The following is an 18203-nucleotide window of genomic DNA, read 5'->3' as shown; positions in this document are numbered from 1 at the left end:
AACTGGATGACTGTTTTGTTGCTGGCTCTTACTTCTGCTCAGTGGGTTTCTGAGCTCTGGACCCCTATGGCTATTCCTCCTTTTTTGATTTTTCACAGGGACAGTGAATCCTTCATTTATGCCCAAGGTAGTGAATGAGTTTTCCTTGAATCAGTCAGTACAACTCCATTCCTTTCTCCTGTCTCCTCATTCTGCTAGTGAGAGGGTCTTGCATACCTTGGATTTGTGAAGACAACACTGGTACTCGTTGGATAGAACTAAAGCCATATGTAAGTCTGTTTCCTTTCATCCCAGGACATTGGATTTGGATGTTTCATTTCTAGGGCCAGAGCAGATTTTGCTAGAACTGTTTTATGTGGGTTTGTTGAGGAGTCTTCTCAGCCTTCCACCTCCCATTCTTTTTCTTGAGCTTTTTTACTCTCCCTAACTTAAATCATACTGTAACAGTGATATGGAAGGACATGATACAGTTGTGTAAAATGTTACCATAACAGTGGATGACTTCTCTTCTTTGTTGTGGTATTCGCTCCCTCCCTCCAAAGGCCGCATTTGCACTTGTTTCCCACCTTTCCTGTAACTAGTCTAGTCCAGATACAAATTTGCTGTATCCAGGACTGCTTGTAAGCTTTGAGCCCCCCACGCCTTTCTGTGTTGAAGGGAAGCCTTCCAGCTTATCAGTGGGAGTGGCAAGCACTAGGTAGCCTATCTACCACAAGAGTGGTTTCTGGCCCAGAAATTGTAGTTTATTGGCCATTTGAGCAGTTTTTCAATCTCTTTCAACTTTCTGGTTTAAAAGCCCGCATTTGCGCTTGTTCCCCACCTTTCCTGTAACTAGTCTAGTCCGGATACAGATGTGCTATATCCAGGACTGTTTGTAAGCTTCTTAGACCCCCCCCCCCAAGCCTTTCTGTGTTGGAGGGGAAACATTCTAGATTATCATTAGGAGTGGTAAGCACTAGGTAGCCTTTCTACCACAAGATCCAGGTACAGATTCTTAGTTTTAGCACTTTAATTTGCTTATTCGTGCTCAGCACGTGTTCAGAACTTGTTAGCACTAAATAAGCTACAAATTACTACAAAGCTACAAATTACTACAGCACTCAACCTTCCTCTTTACCTAGAGGAAAACAGTTTTTGTACTTACTTTCCTCACTTGCTTAGAGAAAAACAGCTCTTATGCTCACTTTCCTCACTTGTCTAGAGGAAAGTAGTTTTTTATTCAGGCATGTCCAAGGGTCAGCTCCCAGTGTTCCCCTCCTGTCTTTCTGATGAATCTGGGCATCTTGAGGCAATATAGCAATTGCCTCGTGTACACAGACAAACCTCTCCTCCTACCACCCAACACCACAACCTGTGAGAGATGCACTTATCTAGCCAAACTGGAGGTAAAGCTCTCTCCAATCAAGGCTGAACTTGACAGTCAAGAGGAGAAGGTAAACACTTGCACCACACCGCACTCATCACATAGTCCCACTAAACCTACACCCCCAAAATCCACACATAGAAAAACAAAAACATTTGCAGAGGCTCTCCATAATAATCTGCTCAAGCAACAGAGACCTCCAGAGCAGAAATGCAAGTACCTCCACCCCCAACACATTCCAAATGACACATAGCCCACAGATTCAATGTGCCAATAAACCACAGCCCACAAGGCAAACTAACATACCCAACACACTAGTCATAGGTGACTCCATAATCAGGCACACTGATGTCCCATTCACCAGGCTAAACAAGGAGAAGGTTACTGTCAGCTGCCTGTCGGGTGCCAGGATCCGCCACATAATCCACACACTTAGGTCACTCCACAACAAGTACAAATATGACTCTGTCATTGTCCATGTTGGTGTGAATGACCTGAGACGTAACTCCCTGGACTACATGAAAAGAGACATGGAAGAGCTCTCCGATCTTGTAGCCCAGGCAGGTATGACCCTAGCTCTGAGTAGCATCCTGCCATCACCCAGAATGATACAGCAGTGCAAGGACAAAATGATTGACCTCAACAATTGGCTAAGCTTCAGGTGTCATTCTAAGGGGATCCTTTATCTGTCTGCCTGGGACAACATGGTCGACAGACCACGATGCTTTGCCAGAGATGGCCTGCACCTGTCGCCCCTGAGATTCCGGATACTGGCTAAGGCTCTTGCCGCCCCTATAGTGCCTTTTTTAGGCAAGGTTCAAATGACAAATTCACCACCGTAACAGGAACAGGCAAGCAAAAACTGAGGGAAATGTTACTCATTGCTAGAAGTTTAAGTCTCAAAATGCGCTCACTCGAGACATCGATATCTGTGCAGTGACTGAGAACTGGTTCAAGGCTGTAGAGAGCACCCCTGCCATTAACAGGATATAACTCGTACCATACTTCTCGGCCATCTAACCTGGACCAGAACACCAAAGGCAGAGGTGTATCCATATTCATTAAGGATATCCACACCTTCAGGCTGGTCGCGCAGCATAATGCATCCAAGATTGTCCAAGTGCAACTAACTCTGGGCAAAACTATAATCCAAATTGTAGCTTGCTACAGATCCCCCACCATGCCCCAGGATTCCCACTCCTCTTTTCTTGATATACTGGAAAATATTAGGGTTCAACCAAACACCCTAATAATGGGCAATTTCAACTACCCCACCATTAACTGGAAAAACTACTCATGTACCAACTTTTTCACTCAACACTTTCTGGAATTCATAAATTCCACTGCCCTGGATCAACTTATCCACACCCCCACCAGGGCCAACAATATCCTAGACCTAGCCATTACCAACATGAGTGACCGGTGTTCCACACCTGAAGTCAACTCCTCGTTGGTCCGATCTGACCATAAGATAATCACCCTAGATATCCGCATCCCGCCCCCACCCACCATTAAGGAAACCACAGTAAAACATTTCTCCAAAGCCAACTTCATGCATCTTAAGACAGAAGTGGCAAACTTCATGACACCCATGCTGATGGACAATACAGTTACGACTGAATCCTACACATATCCACTCTATAAGCACATACACGCGTGCATGGCTTGTGCTATCCCAAACAGAATCAAGATGCTGTCCTCCAAAAAAAGGAAGCCAATCTGGTGGTCCCCTGCCATAAACAAACTTGACAACAGAAGGAAGAAACTGTTGCAAAAGAGAGTAAAATCCCATGAGTGGAGGAGCTCCTTGGTCAGCCTCAGTAAGAAGTTGAGATACCTTATAAGATCCTCCAAAGCTAGCTACGAAAACAAAATCACCACTGTTTCTAAGGGCAACCACAAAGCATTCTATAGCTATGTCAAGAATCTCAATGGCAACACCCAGATCTGCTCTGAGTTACAGCACAAAGGCACGAAAATTACAGAACCAACTGATATTGCCACGTCCTGGCAGATAGGTTCACTGCTAACTTACCCCCCTCTCACCCCCTAAAGGGCCCTTATCTATGCAGGAAGAATGCAGAGTCCCTGTATTCACATACATGCAGGTAAAAGCTGTACTCTCTAAAACCAAAAACACAGCATCCATGGGACCGGACAACATCCCAGGCTGTATTTTACACAAACTTCAGAATGAACTGGCTCCCCACGTAAGCACTATGTTCATTCATAGTCTCACGTCAGGCTTTGTGCTCACTGAATGGCGCACAGCAACAGTTATCCCACTCAACAAAGGGGGAGCCACCACTGATCCTGGGAACTATTGGCGTATTAGCCTGACGAGCCTGGTGTGCAAGGCCATAGAACATATCATCATGGAACTCATAAACAAAGACATTGGTAGCCTCCAAACTCTGGACCCCACCCAATTCGGGTTTGTGAAAAGCAGATCATGCCTCCTGAACCTGATCAACTTCTTTGAGGCAGTCACCAAAGCCGTAGATGAGGATGAGGTGGTTCACACGGCCTATCTTGACCTCGCTAAGGCTTTCTACACCATCCCCTATTCTGGAATTATAGCTAAACTCACTAAACTAGGTATAAATCCCTACGTCACAAGATGGGTTGCCAAATGGCTCACTGACTAAACCCACACTGTAAACGTTACAGACTCCAAATCTGACTTCAAACCAGTGACAAGTGGAGTACCACAGGGTTCAGTCCTGGGACCTCTCCTGTTTGGTATCTGAAGTACAGGCTAACACAGAAGGCCTCTGGATAAGGAAATTCGCAGATGACTGTAAACTAGGAGCCATAGTCGTATCCCCAGATGATGTGGACATCCTACAGAAGGGCCTCACTGAGACAGATTCCTGGTGTCAGAGGCATGGCCTCAAGCTGAGTGCCAAAAAGTGCATTGTCATCCCTTTGGTAAAAACTCTGTACCCATGAAGTACTGCATAAACGGCAGTCTACTTAACGCCAAATGTGTGATGAGAGACCTTGGGACCCAGGTGGACAGTAGTCTCTCCTTTGATAATCACATCGCCACAGTAGTCAGGAAATCCTTCTACATGGCACACCTCATCACAAAAGGGTTCTCATCCAGGAAGAAAGAGGTCATTGTTCCCCTCTCCTCGGCACTCATTAGACCCATTATAGAGTACAACGTCCCTTTTGGAATGTACCTCACAAGACATCTGCAGCAGCTGGAAAGGCCACAGAAGTACCTCACAAAGAGGATTACTGGCCTCAAACAGATGTCCTACACCGACCGTCTCAAAAAACTCCAGCTTTTCTCTAGCATTTCACCTACTCCGAGAAGATCTCTGCCTAACATATAAAGCTATGTTAAACCAAGAGCTGTTGGACATGCTACACCTAAAGAAATCTCAATCCCTCCGAGCTACACGCTCTCGGGACCTACACCTTGTCACCACAATAAACAAGACATGCTGGAGGGATAGATTCCTGTCCCAGAAACTTCTTATACTCTGGAACAAGCTACCCATCTATGTCAAGCAAAGTTCCTCATTAGCACTCTTCAAGAAAAATCTTGATGAGTGAAATAGGAAATGCACCCTGGGGACCACTTCTTTGGCTCTGCTCGACAGGGGCACAGGAAATTAACTTTCTTGGGTGGTGTAAGCCAGGGAATCTTGTTAGCTAGTAACCAAAAGACGGATCAATGATATGCAGTTGTATCACCACAAACCCATTAAAACTTAGATCTGCCAAACTTTATTAACCTTGTGTGTATTAAATTCAATAATGGTTTTAAATGTTTGGGAAATGTAATGTTTTAATGTTGTGGTGATACAACTGTGGAACCTTGTTAGCTAGGCTTACGTAGGCCCTTGGGCCGATAGCCTAGTACCTACCTATGAACCCCATCTTGTTTGTTCTGTTTTTTGTTTAGGATTCCCTTCTGGCTGAGGGTTCCTCTTTTTCTTTTGCATTTTTTCCTTCGGGTTGTGCATGAATTCCTCTGTCCTGTGGAGACTGTTCTGTTTTGGGCCAGTTCAGTTATGGGTAACTGCATTCGTACATCTCTTTTATGCCTTACATTCTGTGCGGGGAGCATGTGTGAGACTTATGGCACATAAAAGATAATTAGGCTTTGGTATGCTAGCCAAACGTTGGACTGCCCTGGGTGGGAGATCCTAACATCAAGAATACTGCAACAGTGAAGAGAAGGGCATCTACTGTTATGGTAAGATTTTACACAACTGTATTTTCTATAGTGGTAGCTGATGGTGTGTGGTCATGTTTTATTTGTTAAAAATAAAAACCTTTTAACTAAGAATGAGGTTCCACAGGCTGCTGAGCTCATAGGTCTTTCTGGAATATTCATGTAGGGGACCAAACTTTAAGCTTTGTAATTGGCTCCTTGTTTTTCCATCTCCAGATTTTCCTCCAGTCAGCTCTGCTGGACACTTCCACCATTCTCTGTAACTGCCTTTAAATAACTGACCTGTTGAATGTAATGTAATAGAGCAAGAACACTTGTCCATCTACCTACTTAAGTAAGCTACTTGAAACTTCAACAAGGCTTCTAGTCCTCCTATAGATCTGCTAGCTAAAGTTTATCCACCATCTGATTTTGTGAACTTTGTTCATTACATATTTATATTTTTGTGTCTGTCATATGTTTTTCTGTGTGTAAAAATAAATATCCAAATCATTGCAATGTTCTTTTTTATGATATTTGTGTCTTTATTAATGTGCACATACAAATATCTGTAGTACTTCTGTGTGGTTTTATAAATAAAGTTAACCACAAAATCCACTTTTTCCAGTTTGTCTAGTTTTATTAAAATAAAAATAAAGCAAAAGTTCCTTGTTTTCAGGATATTGGAATTAGCACAAACAGTAAATGCTGTCATTGTGGGTTTATACATAATTCATTGAAAAGAAAACCGTATCTTTCAGCTTTATGGGGAAATAAGGAATAGACAGAAAATTCATACACTGGAAATACACAGGCTTTCCGTGGTGTAATAAGCAATATTTGCAGATTAAAGTGTCTACCTTCCAAAAGAAAACATTTTGCAGCTTGAATTTTAAGACTATCTACTTCCCTTACTTTAATATTTAGTAAGTAGCTTCTCTTAACAGCTTCCAAGCAAAGTAAGCTTTCTTTTAGTTTTGACATATTCCTAGCAAATATAGGTCCTTCTTCTATCCTCAAGGTGAATCCTACAGGTTGGCTTTCTCTAGACATTTGGTAGAAACTCAGGCCTTCACCCTAGATTTCCTTCCAAGATCTTCCCTTCCAGGTCATGAATTTGTTTCCTGCTGCTGCTCCTGTTCTTCATATAATGCCTGGAGCACGATCTTTTTAGCCTGTCACACACAGCAGCTAAAATGCCTGTTTTCCGTCCTTACCCAGCCACCATCCTAACTACATGACCTCCCAGTTTGGAATGCCTGGTTGTGGTCATTTGCTCTGGAAACAGTTCTCCCTCTCTGAATGCCATGAGGCAAGCTTCCATATTGTCATTTAAAGCAAGGTTCTTAGGATCACCAGTCTTTGAGGTTCCTGGTGTAGTTATTGGCTGGCTCACCACAGTGACAATTTGTTATTGAAGTGTATTAGGATGTTGCAGGTTGACCAAGCGACCTTTATTAAGTTATCACTTAAGACGTAGGCAAATATACATTAACAGAAAAGAAAACATAACATTTTTTTCACGTGCATTGTACATGTCATATCATGTTGTGTAGTCCAGTCTCACCTTCATTTTTACCAAGGGGTTCGGAGCTGATCCTCTGCTCCGACTCGGCCGATTTACAAGCTCGAAGACTTCTGGCTGGCTCGTGGCTAAGCAGGTATCCCATAGTGTACCAGTACAAACCCCAGATCTCGTTTGCCATATCGACGAGTTCGGTCATGCTTCTCTTGGCTCTGGCTAAGTTTGAAATTCTTTCTTTTTACATATATAGTATTAGAGTTTATATTGTGTTGTTAGGGTTGCTATTATCCTAGGCAGTTGTGTTGTTTGCCCTTTTGGTGCAATCTTAGTTTAAACTTGTTGTTAGTCTGGTATCCTGTGTGCCAGTTTAGAGTTCCTTGTAGGTGCCATTGCACCTTGTTTTTTCTCTCAGGTAGAGTGTTAGTTTTTGGCAGTTTTCCGCTGGTAGTTAACAGGGACTTCTGTTGTTATTTCTGACCGTTATTGGGTCTCCTTTTGACAGTCAGCTTAGTTTCTTCAGTGATTGTATTTTTGGCAGGGATCCGCTTGTTAATTACTTGGGGTTGGAGTTTCCTAACCTAGTACGAAATAGTCATTCAGCTTCCGTGTGCATGAGTTTTTTTCTTTTCTGGTCTGTTTAAATTAGAAGACCTAGCTTTTTGCCCACCGGGCTAGGCCCGTTTAAGTTAGAGGACCTAGTTCTCGTGGTATTTTTTTCTGTAGGGCTAGGCCCGTTTTAGTTAGAGGACCTAGTCCTCTCCCCTTCTTCTTCTTCCTTTCCTGTGTGTGGGTGTGTGTGGAATGTCTAAGGAGAGTAAGGAGCACAAACCTTCAGGTTTTAAGAAGTGCATGAAATGCTCCCAAAAGATGTCTTTAATGGATGGCCACAATAGCTGTGTCTACTGTTTAGGGGCCATCCACTTGCAGGAATTGTGCTTGTTCTGCCATGCTTTCTCTCGTAGGGTGTTACAGAAGAGAAAGAACAAGCTTATATTCAAGGGTCTACTAAAACCATCCTTTGAGGAAGCTCTATCTAGTCTGGCAAATCTAAATCTTCAAAAAGGCCTTCTCCGGCACTGGCTGGTGTCTTGGAGCCGCCTCCTAAACAGTCAAAATCTGCCTCCTCGACTCCACAGCCTTCAGAGCCAAAGGAGAGCACCATTATGGTGTCAGAGTCGGTTCAAAGTGTTTCGGAGCTGACCTCTGAACCGATTGAATCAGCAGTTGAATCTGCTATGCGGAGACGGTCTGTCGATTCCCTACCGGTTTCCGTGTTACTGAAGTCTACAGTGCCCCCTAGGTCAAGATCCCCTATGTCTTCCAGGAGCCTTTTGGAGGAAGATGTGGAAAGGGTAGTGTTGAGACTCTTGAAATCATCTGCTTTACCAAAATTATTGTTGGCTCCAACCCAGTCGGCTCTGGAGCCGCTCGATCCAGTTTTGCCCTTGTCTGCTATTCCTCCTTTGAGCCATGTTGGCCCTTCGGCGCCAGAAATCTTGGTGCCACTGGAGGAACTATCAGTTCCAGCTCCCTTTGTTGCTGATTTGGAGCCGGGTTCAGCTCCGACATGCTCGGTGTCGTCCTTCATGTCCAGGGGCCGAAGCTATCCTGTCGGCGCCGACGGGGAGGGTTGGAATCAATCTTCTTCGGTTCCGAGCCTTCCTCTCGGTGCGTCGGCCAGGGTGAGCTTGGACCCTGCATCCACCTCAGAGCCGACAGCTCTGGCTCCATCACCCTTTGTCTCTTCGGAGCAGAGGAGGTCTTCGGTGCCAGAGAGGTGGCGTTTGAGATGTTGAGGAGCATGCTGTCTCATTCTCCAGCTCCTACCAGTGGTACCAGCACTCTCCCCCTGAGAGCACCCACTTCGGTCTCAGCCCCTACTCTCTCCGGAGAAATTATAGACCCTCAGCCTCAGGAGCCATCAGCTGGTGGCCCCCACTCTTCTGAGGCCTCCCCGGAATGTCCTTTCGAGGAGCCTCCCCGGAAGAGGTTATGTAAGAGGAAGCATGTTGACTCCCAGGATGAGTCTTTGACATCAGACACTGACCTCGAGGAGTCGGAAGGGTCCCCCAAGTCGTCCTCTGATGATGTCTCCTTTGTGGACATCCTGGAGATCCTTAAGCAGAGGTGCGACTGGCCCACTGTCAACCCTTCTGATGAGGAGTTGGTGTTCCTGAAGGCTTTCGGGACTCAGCCTTCTGCCTCTAGGGTGTCACCACCTTTTGACGAACTGATGGATCTAGTTAGTCGGAAGGTGTGGGATACTCCTGATGCTGTGGAGCCAGTCCCCAGGAGACCTAATAAGTTTCTGTCTGCCCCTCCTGGTAAAGAGTTTTTGTCTAAGGGCATTCCCGTAGATGCCATGGTGGTGGCAGCGGCCACAAAGAAGGCGCTTGCGGAGACTTGTCCCTCTGTTCATCCGCCAAGCAAGGATTCTCGACAGATGGACAGATTTGGGAAGCGTATCTTTACTTCATCGGCATTTACCCTTCGATCATTGAACTATCTCACTTACTTCACGAGATTGTAGAGGGATCTCCTCAAGGAGTTAGGAGATTCTATACAAGGTGCGTGTACTGAGGGGAGTCCCTGACGAGATTTCTGCTCAGTTGTCCACCTTAAGTTCTATAGTTAACTCCTCCATGCGGCTTATCTCCTATGCCTCTGATGGAGCAGTAGAGCAGCGGGTTCAGGAGTTGCCCTGAGGTGTCACTCCTGGATGTGCTTGTGTAATTTTGCGGAACCGTTCAAGTCTGCTTTCACCAACACCCCATTTTGATGGTTCCTCATTGTTTGGTTCTAAGGTGAAGGATGCACTCACTCGGTGTGAGCAAGAAGGAAAGATGCTTTCTGCTATGGGAGTACGTTTTACTGTTCCCTCTCGACCATAACCCAAAGGTCAAAGGGGTGGTAAAATGTGGCTCAGAAAGTCCCAGAGGGTCTTTCCGGACACACAGGGTGAACCCTCCTTCAGAGGCAGAGGAGGAGGAGGAAATGGGAGATGTCGCCCTAGAGGCAGGGGCAGTCCGCAATACCAGCAAGGCCATGATTCCTTTCGGGGGTGGCCTTATCAGCGCTCCTGATGTGGTGCCCAATTGCATTTCTCTGGGGCCGGTCGGGGGTCGCATTTCTTTGTATCCAGAAGCCTGGCTAAATATCACTCAAGACAAGTGGGTGCAAAGAGTTGTTACCGGAGGCTATATCATACCCTTTTCACTTCCACCGATTGTTCCCAAGAAGATCCCAGATGTACCACCCAATCACAGGGATCAGGCAACTGTGGAGATCAACAAGTTGCTCTTAAAAAGAGTCATCCAGTCTATCCCAGCAGACCAGATAGGATCCGGAACTTACTCCAGGTTCTTTTTAGTACTGAAACGAACTGGAGATTGGAGGCCAATATTGGACCTCAGCAGATTAAATGAATCCGTGAAGAAGGGCAAGTTTCAGATGGTAGCACTGCAGTCAATACTCCCGTTGTTCGGGAAAGACTATTGGATGTGCTCTCTAGATCTCCAAGATGCCTACTACCATATAAAAATGGACAAGGCGTTCAGGAGCCATCTACTCTTCTGGCTGTGAGCCAGTCACTATCAGTTTTGTGCGCTACCCTTTGGTCTCACCACAGCCCCCAGGGTGTTCACTAAATGCATGGCAGTAATGATAGCTCACCTGAGACATCGGGGATTCCAGGTGTTTCCGTATTTGGATGACTGGCTCCTGACCGCCCCCACCAGGCATCTACTCCTCCAAAACAGGGACGCCACTTTTCAACTTTGTGCTCCGTTAGGGATCTCCATAAACTGGGAAAAATCTGCATTATTGCCCTTTTAATCTGTGATTTTTATAGGCGCAGAGGTGGACACAGTGAACATGACAGTTCGTCTCCCCGCCGAAAGGGCACAAAACTTAATCTCTCAAATTCAACATTTTCTCCCGTTGCGGAAGGTCAAAGTGAAGTGGGTTTTTCAGCTTCTCGGGACTATGGCTTCCACCATTCTATTATTACCATTAGCCAGGTTGCACATGAGAATCCTCCAGTGGCTTCTGTCTTCCCAATGGTCTTTCCAATATCTCCCTCTCAGTCATCCTATCCTGCTGATGGAATCATGCAAGAAGGACCTTCTTTGGTGGAAAGCTCCCAACCAGTTGATCACGGGCGCCCCCTTTGTTCCTGCCCAACCCGTTGCCACTGTGATCACGGTTGCCTCCCAGATCGGGTGGGGGGGCATTATCTCAGCAGGACTGTCCAAGGCACATGGCAAGAACATGAGGCTCACCTACATATCAGTGTTCTGGACATGAGGGCGGTGCTCCTGGTGTTGGAAGCACTTCAATACCTTCTTCCTCTAAGGACTATTGAGATATAATCAGACAATATGTCGGTAGTTTGGTATTTCAACAAACAGGGTGGTACCAGATCTTACCCACTCTGTTGAGAGGCCATGCGAGTTTGGAAATAGGCAATTTCTTCCCAGCCCTTTCTGGTTGCAACGCACATTCTAGGGATGACCAACGTGATAGCCGACAAGCTCAGCCGGACGATTCTACTGCCTCACAAGTGGTCTCTGCAAGGGGGAAACAGCGGAACAGATTTTCTGAAAATGTGGACAGCCTTGCTGCGACCTTTTTGCCAGTCCAGTCAATGCCAAATGCAGCAGCTATTTTTCCCTCATTTCCCCTCCTGGGAAGACACCCAGAGACGCTGTGGCTCACGATTGGCCCATGGGACTTCTGTATGCCTTTCCTCCATTTCCAAAGTAATTCAGAAAGCCAGTCAGCTCGGAAGCAAGTTGATCCTCGTTGCTCCTTACTGGCTTCATCATGTCTGGTTCCCCTTCCTCGAGCCTCTTCTTCTGGATGATCCTTGGATCCTGAACCCAGCTCCAGATCTTTTGACTCACATGTCAGGTTCGTTACATCCCTCAATCCACATCCTCAAATTGACAGTGTGGCTGCTCCAGTTCCATCCCTAGTCAGGCTTCATGATGTATCATCCTCAGTATCACATATTCTTATGTCCTCCCATAAACCTTTGACTAGGAGGCTGTATGGCAGTAAATGGAAAAGATTTTCTATTTGGGCACAGAAAATGAATGTAGATCCCTACACTGCTTCTATCCCTGTGATTTTGAAATTTCTCTCCAAGCTTTTCCAGCAAGGATCTGCCGCTGCTACTATCAGAGTCCAATTGGCGGCAATTTCTCATTTTCACTTAGGGTTTCCGGATACCAATTTAATGTCTCATAAGCTATGCGAGACCTTTTTGAAAGGAGCCACTCTATTGAGACTACCGCTGCAAGAACCTGCGGCTTCTTGGAATTTAAATTTTGTGTTGTCCAAACTGACTTCTCCCCCGTTTAAACTTTTGTCTTGGAAGACTTTGTTTTTGGTAGCTATTACGTCAGCTAGACGGGTATCGGAGCTACAAGCCTTGTCTGTTAAGACACCTTATTTGATCTTTCACATAGACAGGGTGTCACTGCATACTAATCCCTCCTTTGTCCCCAAAGTTTGTTCCCCTGCTACCTTAAATCAATGCATAGAACTCCCAGTTTTCTTCCCTAAACACTGTAATGCAGCTGAATACTGTTTTCATCAGCTGGACGTTCATAGACGACTATGTTTTTATTTACAGCAGACCAAGGAATTTAGGAAATCAGATCAACTATTCATTTCCTTTTCTGACACCAGATTGGGCTTACCAGTTTCTAAAGTGACACTATCTAACTGGATTTCCAGTTGCATAGCCTTTATTTACAGTTCGGAGGGCGGATATTTACCCTGCAGGATCAAGGCTCATTCTACCAGGTCGCTGTCTACCTCTGCAGCCTTTCAAGCCAGGGTCCCAATTGATAATATTTGTGCAGCAGCTACATGGGCTACCCCTCACACTTTCATTACACATTACAAATTGGATTTAGCTTCCAGGGGTAGAGCATCCTTTGGCTCCACGGTGCTTAGGAGTATTTTCCAGTGAGCCACCCAAGAGTAAGGCGCTAGGGACGCTGTCCCATATGTAAAAATGAAGGTGAGATTGGACTGCACAACATAAAGAAGTTATGTACTCACCATAACATTCCATATTGGTAGTCCATCTCACCCTTCATTTTTACCAACCCGCCCTCCTGCCCCCATCCTGGAAGATCTGGAGATAATAATAATAATTTGGTTATCTTTGGTTGGAGACCCTTCAGTATTGGTTTGTCTGTTATGGTTTTTTCTTCTAGTGAGCAGCAAACAAGATCAGGGGTTTGTACTGGTGCACTATGGGATACCTGCTTAGCCATGAGCCAACCAGAAGTCTTCGAGCTTGTAAATCGGCCGAGTCAGAGCCGAGGATCGGCTCCGAACCCATATGTAAAAATGAAGGGTGAGATGGACTACCAACATGGAACATTATGGTGAGTCCATAACTTCTTTTTTTCTTTCTTTATAACCATCATCAGCCCAACATTACTTAATTTGTTCAGTTCCTACCTTCCCTTAAACCTCATTCCTCCTCCTGAACATTACTGTTTTCACAATTTCAGTTTATTTCTATATAATTTGTTTCTTCCTTTTTTAAAGATACATCTTCTAGTTCTTTTATTTCTTTTATAGTATGCAGTACTTCAAATACAGTTGGTTTATGAGTTGATTTCCTTTTTTTAGTAATTGTTTTTTTGTCAGTCAACAGAATTAAACTTAACAAGGCCTCACTAAGTGTAGGGAATTCAGATCCTGTGTCCCAGTTCAAAAGAATCTTTTCATTAGTTACAGCCATTTGTGTAATGAATATTTCTGAGAAAGTACTCTGTAGGGAATTTTCAAAATCTGCCAACTCATTTCACTCCCAAAATGCATGTTCCCAGTTACCTTTTACTTCCCTGTCATACCTCCAACATCTGCTCTCTACCTGAGGAAAAAATTGTTGGTCTGCTTAGGGTATAGAAATACCTGTGTAAACAATTCTAAGCAAAAATGCTAAACCTTCTGAACTTTGTTGCATACTTGGAAGCCATACATGTGTCCTCTCATTATTTCCTTGTACTTTGCTTTTCCAGTCACTGTTCCCAGTCGTTTCTAACTTCCTCTGATTGATTCTTATAGTTAGAGGATCCTAGGAAATTACTAGGCTAACGGCCCTAGAGCCCTTTTCAGCCTAGCTAGTCATGCCTAAATTTTCCCAGTTGTTAATGCTTGTGGGTTAGAACGGCTTTGATGTATGTCTGCGACTAGGATATCTGCAAACTGCCCCTGTCCATTAGACCCACAGGTGACAAGCCAGGGGTGAATTTATAATTTCCAATCCATTGGTCCAAATTGCATTTGAATAGGCTTAGGGAAGAGTTCTGATTTCTTCGTGTTTCACTGTTGCAGTCATCACATTTGGGTTATCTGCTTGCAGTAGCCCTCAGTCGGCCTGATTATCAAAGTCTTGGGTACTGCGTCGGTTGCTGTCTCATCTTCCATGACGTCAGGTAGTCAGGGGTACAAAGCATGCAGCCGACGCCATTACATCAGTCTTTCTTGCCGTGCTGTGCCAGAAGCAGAAGCAGTTCATAAGTGCCGGTCGGCCGACTCCTGAAATGTTCGTTTTCGAGTTTCAGAACCAAAGTCTTCAACTAAAGCTACGTACCCCATTGGGGAAACTTTTTCTTGCTCTAAAACGATGTCAGTAAAAGTCAATAATTGTATTTCTTGTGGAAAGCAAATACCTCACAAAGATTTTCATTCGTACTGTATTCCTTGCCTAGGCCCTTACCACGATGTACCTCGCTGTCGGTTTTATGCCTTATTTAAGCAAAAAACTATTCATCATCGGTATATTTACGCATCTAAATATTTTGGTACTCTGTTCAATTATCCAAATATGTCTTCGGTAAGCCATCCGACTACTGACATTCCGAAAAAACGCAAAGATAAAGACAGAGACAGGCCGCCTAGGTCCAAAGCTGCTGACGATGCTTCTCCTAAGCCAGTCGCCAGTACTCATTGAGGCGCTTTCGCAACCCCTGATACCTGCTACTTCAGATACTGAGACCCATTCGGAGTCCGGTATGCCGCAAGATGCTTCAGCTGTGGAACCTGCGGATGTCTCTACCTTGGATGGGTCCAGAGCCACTGTGCAGGCACCGGCTTCTGAGGGTGTATTCAGGCCTAAAGACTTGCATATTAAACCGACGCCATTGTCTTCTTCTTCAAGGCCTAAAACTCGAACTATGCCTAAAAACCAATGCCCAGACTGCATGGTCAGGCCTCTATGCCTAAAAAACAAATGATAAGAATGGCTGAAGACCTTATTACTTTAACCAGGGGAAGCCAACCTTCCCCCTGTAAGAGACCTAGGATTGAATTTGCTTATGATACTTTTGACCAGGATTCTGAAATTTCTATTTCCTCTGATGACCAGGATTTACCCTTATCTACCTATGAGGATTCTGATGCAGAGGACTCTATTCCCTCTTCTTCCCCCCAGAGGATTTCTCTTTTGGTGAAACCTTGCATACTCTTAGGGAGCATTTTCACTAGGAAAGCCAGTATTACTCTGATTCTAAAAAGAGGCTTAGGGATTTCTTACTCCTGCCCCAGCATAGGCCTTTGGCTATCCCTCCTGTACTAGACATTGTTGATGATGCCTTTTCTGAATCTAGCTTGGCCCCTAACTCTTTACCTCCTGCTCCCAGAAAACCTGATAGATATTGCAGGGTTCCTGACTCTCACAAGTTCCTTTTTAAAAATCCTAATGCGGATCCTGAGACCATTTCACAGGGACCCAAGGGCATTAAGGCTACTACTGCCAAAAATCCTACCCCCTCTGATAGAAACTCCAGGGCACTGGGGTAAGAAGGTATACACTTCTGCAGCCTTGGCCATTAGGGCCTTAAACTGCCAGTTTCATATGTTAGTGTCAGCAACATATTACTGGATTAATTAAACAGAAAATGATGTTAATTCCTGATTGTGCTGAAAATATGGATTTACAGGATTTAATGCATTCTGCTGCACAGGTTGGAAAGCATACTTTGCAATGTATTTTTGATTCACTAGAGGCATCTTGCCAGGGCTGCTGTCACTGGGTCTGTACTTAGAAGGCATGCTTGGCTTAAGGAGCAATCTTTGCCAGATCATGTTAAAGCTAAATTGCTGGATGCTCCCTTAAATCAGGACCGCCTGTTTGGCAACAGAGCAGAAGAAGTTCTTAAAAAGATGGAGGAAAAAGCTAATCTATGCAAACTGTTAAAGATTTCCTACAAGTACAGCCTCCAAGATTTAGTAGGCATTGGCCCTCTTAAGAATTGGTCCTTTCCTGCCTCTTCCAGGCCTTCTCAGTCCAAACCCAGAACCAGCAGAACACCCAGGCTTCAGTCCCAGGGTACACACAGGACTAAGCAGTGGGGGGGCTCCCACTTCTAAATCAGGGAGCAGTAAGACTCTCCTCTATGGTAAGCTGTCTCAATGACTTAACTGTAAAACGTCTAAGCACTTCTCAACTGACTGCTCCTTTAGGGGGAAAAAATGCTCTGCAGGCAAAAAACTGGGAACTCATTACCCAGAACAAATGGGTTTTAAATATAGTATCCCAAGGATACAGATTTCCCTTCCACACATTACCACCCCCAAACGGTTGGCCAGATCTACCCCCAAATCAGTGCCCAGAGGCTCAAAAGCAAGTACTGTCTCTCTTAAGCATAAAGACTATTCAAACTGTACCACAAGAGGAAAAGGGACAAGGTTTCTACTCAAGACTTTTCCTGGTACCCAGAAAAGACAACTCATGGTGTCCTATCCTGGACCTTTCTATCTTAAACACCTTTTTGGTGATTCCAAAATTCAAGATGCTAACTCTTCACCAGTTGCTGCCTATGCTAGGCAAAGATGCCTGGTTGGCAACACTGGATTTAAAGGAAGCCTACCTGCACATCCCAATCAGGGAATCTTGCAGAAGATACCTACGCTTCAAAGCAGGATACATTCACTATCAGTTCTCTGCACTGTCCTTTAGTTTTCTGTTGCGCCCAGGGTATTCACAAAGTGCCTAGCTCCAGTCATTGCATTTTGCAGGCAAAGAAATATTCAAATATACCCATACCTGGACGATTGTTTAATTCAGGCAGAAAGCCAGGGCGTACTTTTGAATCATCTGGCATTTGTACAAAAGGTGCTAACTTTTCTGGGGTACACCATAAACAAAAAAAAAATCACATCTGGTACCCTGTCAACAAATTATATTCCTGAGAGCAAGCTTGAAAAACAACTTCCCAGATGGTTTTCCTCACACCAGAGAAACAGATTCATTTGACAACTTACTTCAAACTAATGGCCACAAAAACCCTGCTATCTGCAAGGCAAATACTGCAAGCCTTGGGGTTCATGGCCTGCATTCTACTAGTTCCATATGCAAGACTGAATATGAGGAAACTACAATGGTATCTAAAAAGCCTAGGGTGTCAACATTCTCAGGATCTAGAAGCAATGATTCCTATCATACCTTGCCTACTGTTCCTTTGGTGGGCAGAGGCCTGCCACCAAAACAACTCCTGCCGCCCAAACCCTAACAACAGACGCATCAGACTATGCATGGGGGCGGCTCACCTGGCAGGGAAGTGCATTCAGGGCAAATGGACCCCAAATCAAATGCACGTGCATATCAATCAAAAAGAAATGTTAGCTGTACAGAATGCTCTGACAGCCTTCAAGGACCACATTCTTCCAGGACAATTAATGGTAAAGATGGACAACACCACTGTTATGTGGTACATAAGCAGGGGGATACCCGTACTTACCCCCTCTGCAGACTAGCCATGGCCCTGTGGAACACAGCCTTGAGCTGCCATGTGCATCTACAGGGCTAATTCCTGCCAGGAAAACTAAATACACTGGCAGACAAACTAAGCAGAAGTCTCATGGACCTACACAAGTGGAAACTGGAACCAAAGACCTTCAGCATGTTGATAAACAAATGGGGGAGCCCAGATATAGACCTGTTTGCCTTCCCCCAGAACTACCAATTGGACAAATTCTGCAGAAGGACTCCCCACAAACAAGCTTGGAAAGTGGATGCTCTGTCCTTCAGCTGGAAAAATCTATCAGTTTATGCCTTTCCTCCTCTGCCTCTCCTCTCCAAAGTACTAATAAAGATCAAACAGTACAAACCAAGG

General features: G+C 44.9%; 1 protein-coding gene across 1 annotated transcript in view; it reads left to right on the top strand.

Moving 5' to 3' along the window:
* The window catches only part of ATG2A (autophagy related 2A), a 2853001-nt gene that overhangs the window by 1615872 nt on the left and 1218926 nt on the right, over window positions 1–18203 (top strand). The gene's annotated exons all lie outside the window — the stretch shown is intronic.

Source organism: Protopterus annectens, chromosome 6.part1, assembly GCF_019279795.1.
Source record: "Protopterus annectens isolate FY-2018-M chromosome 6.part1, PAN1.0, whole genome shotgun sequence".
Classification (NCBI taxonomy): Eukaryota; Metazoa; Chordata; order Ceratodontiformes; family Protopteridae; genus Protopterus; species Protopterus annectens.
This window is presented reverse-complemented; position numbering and strand designations above follow the sequence as displayed.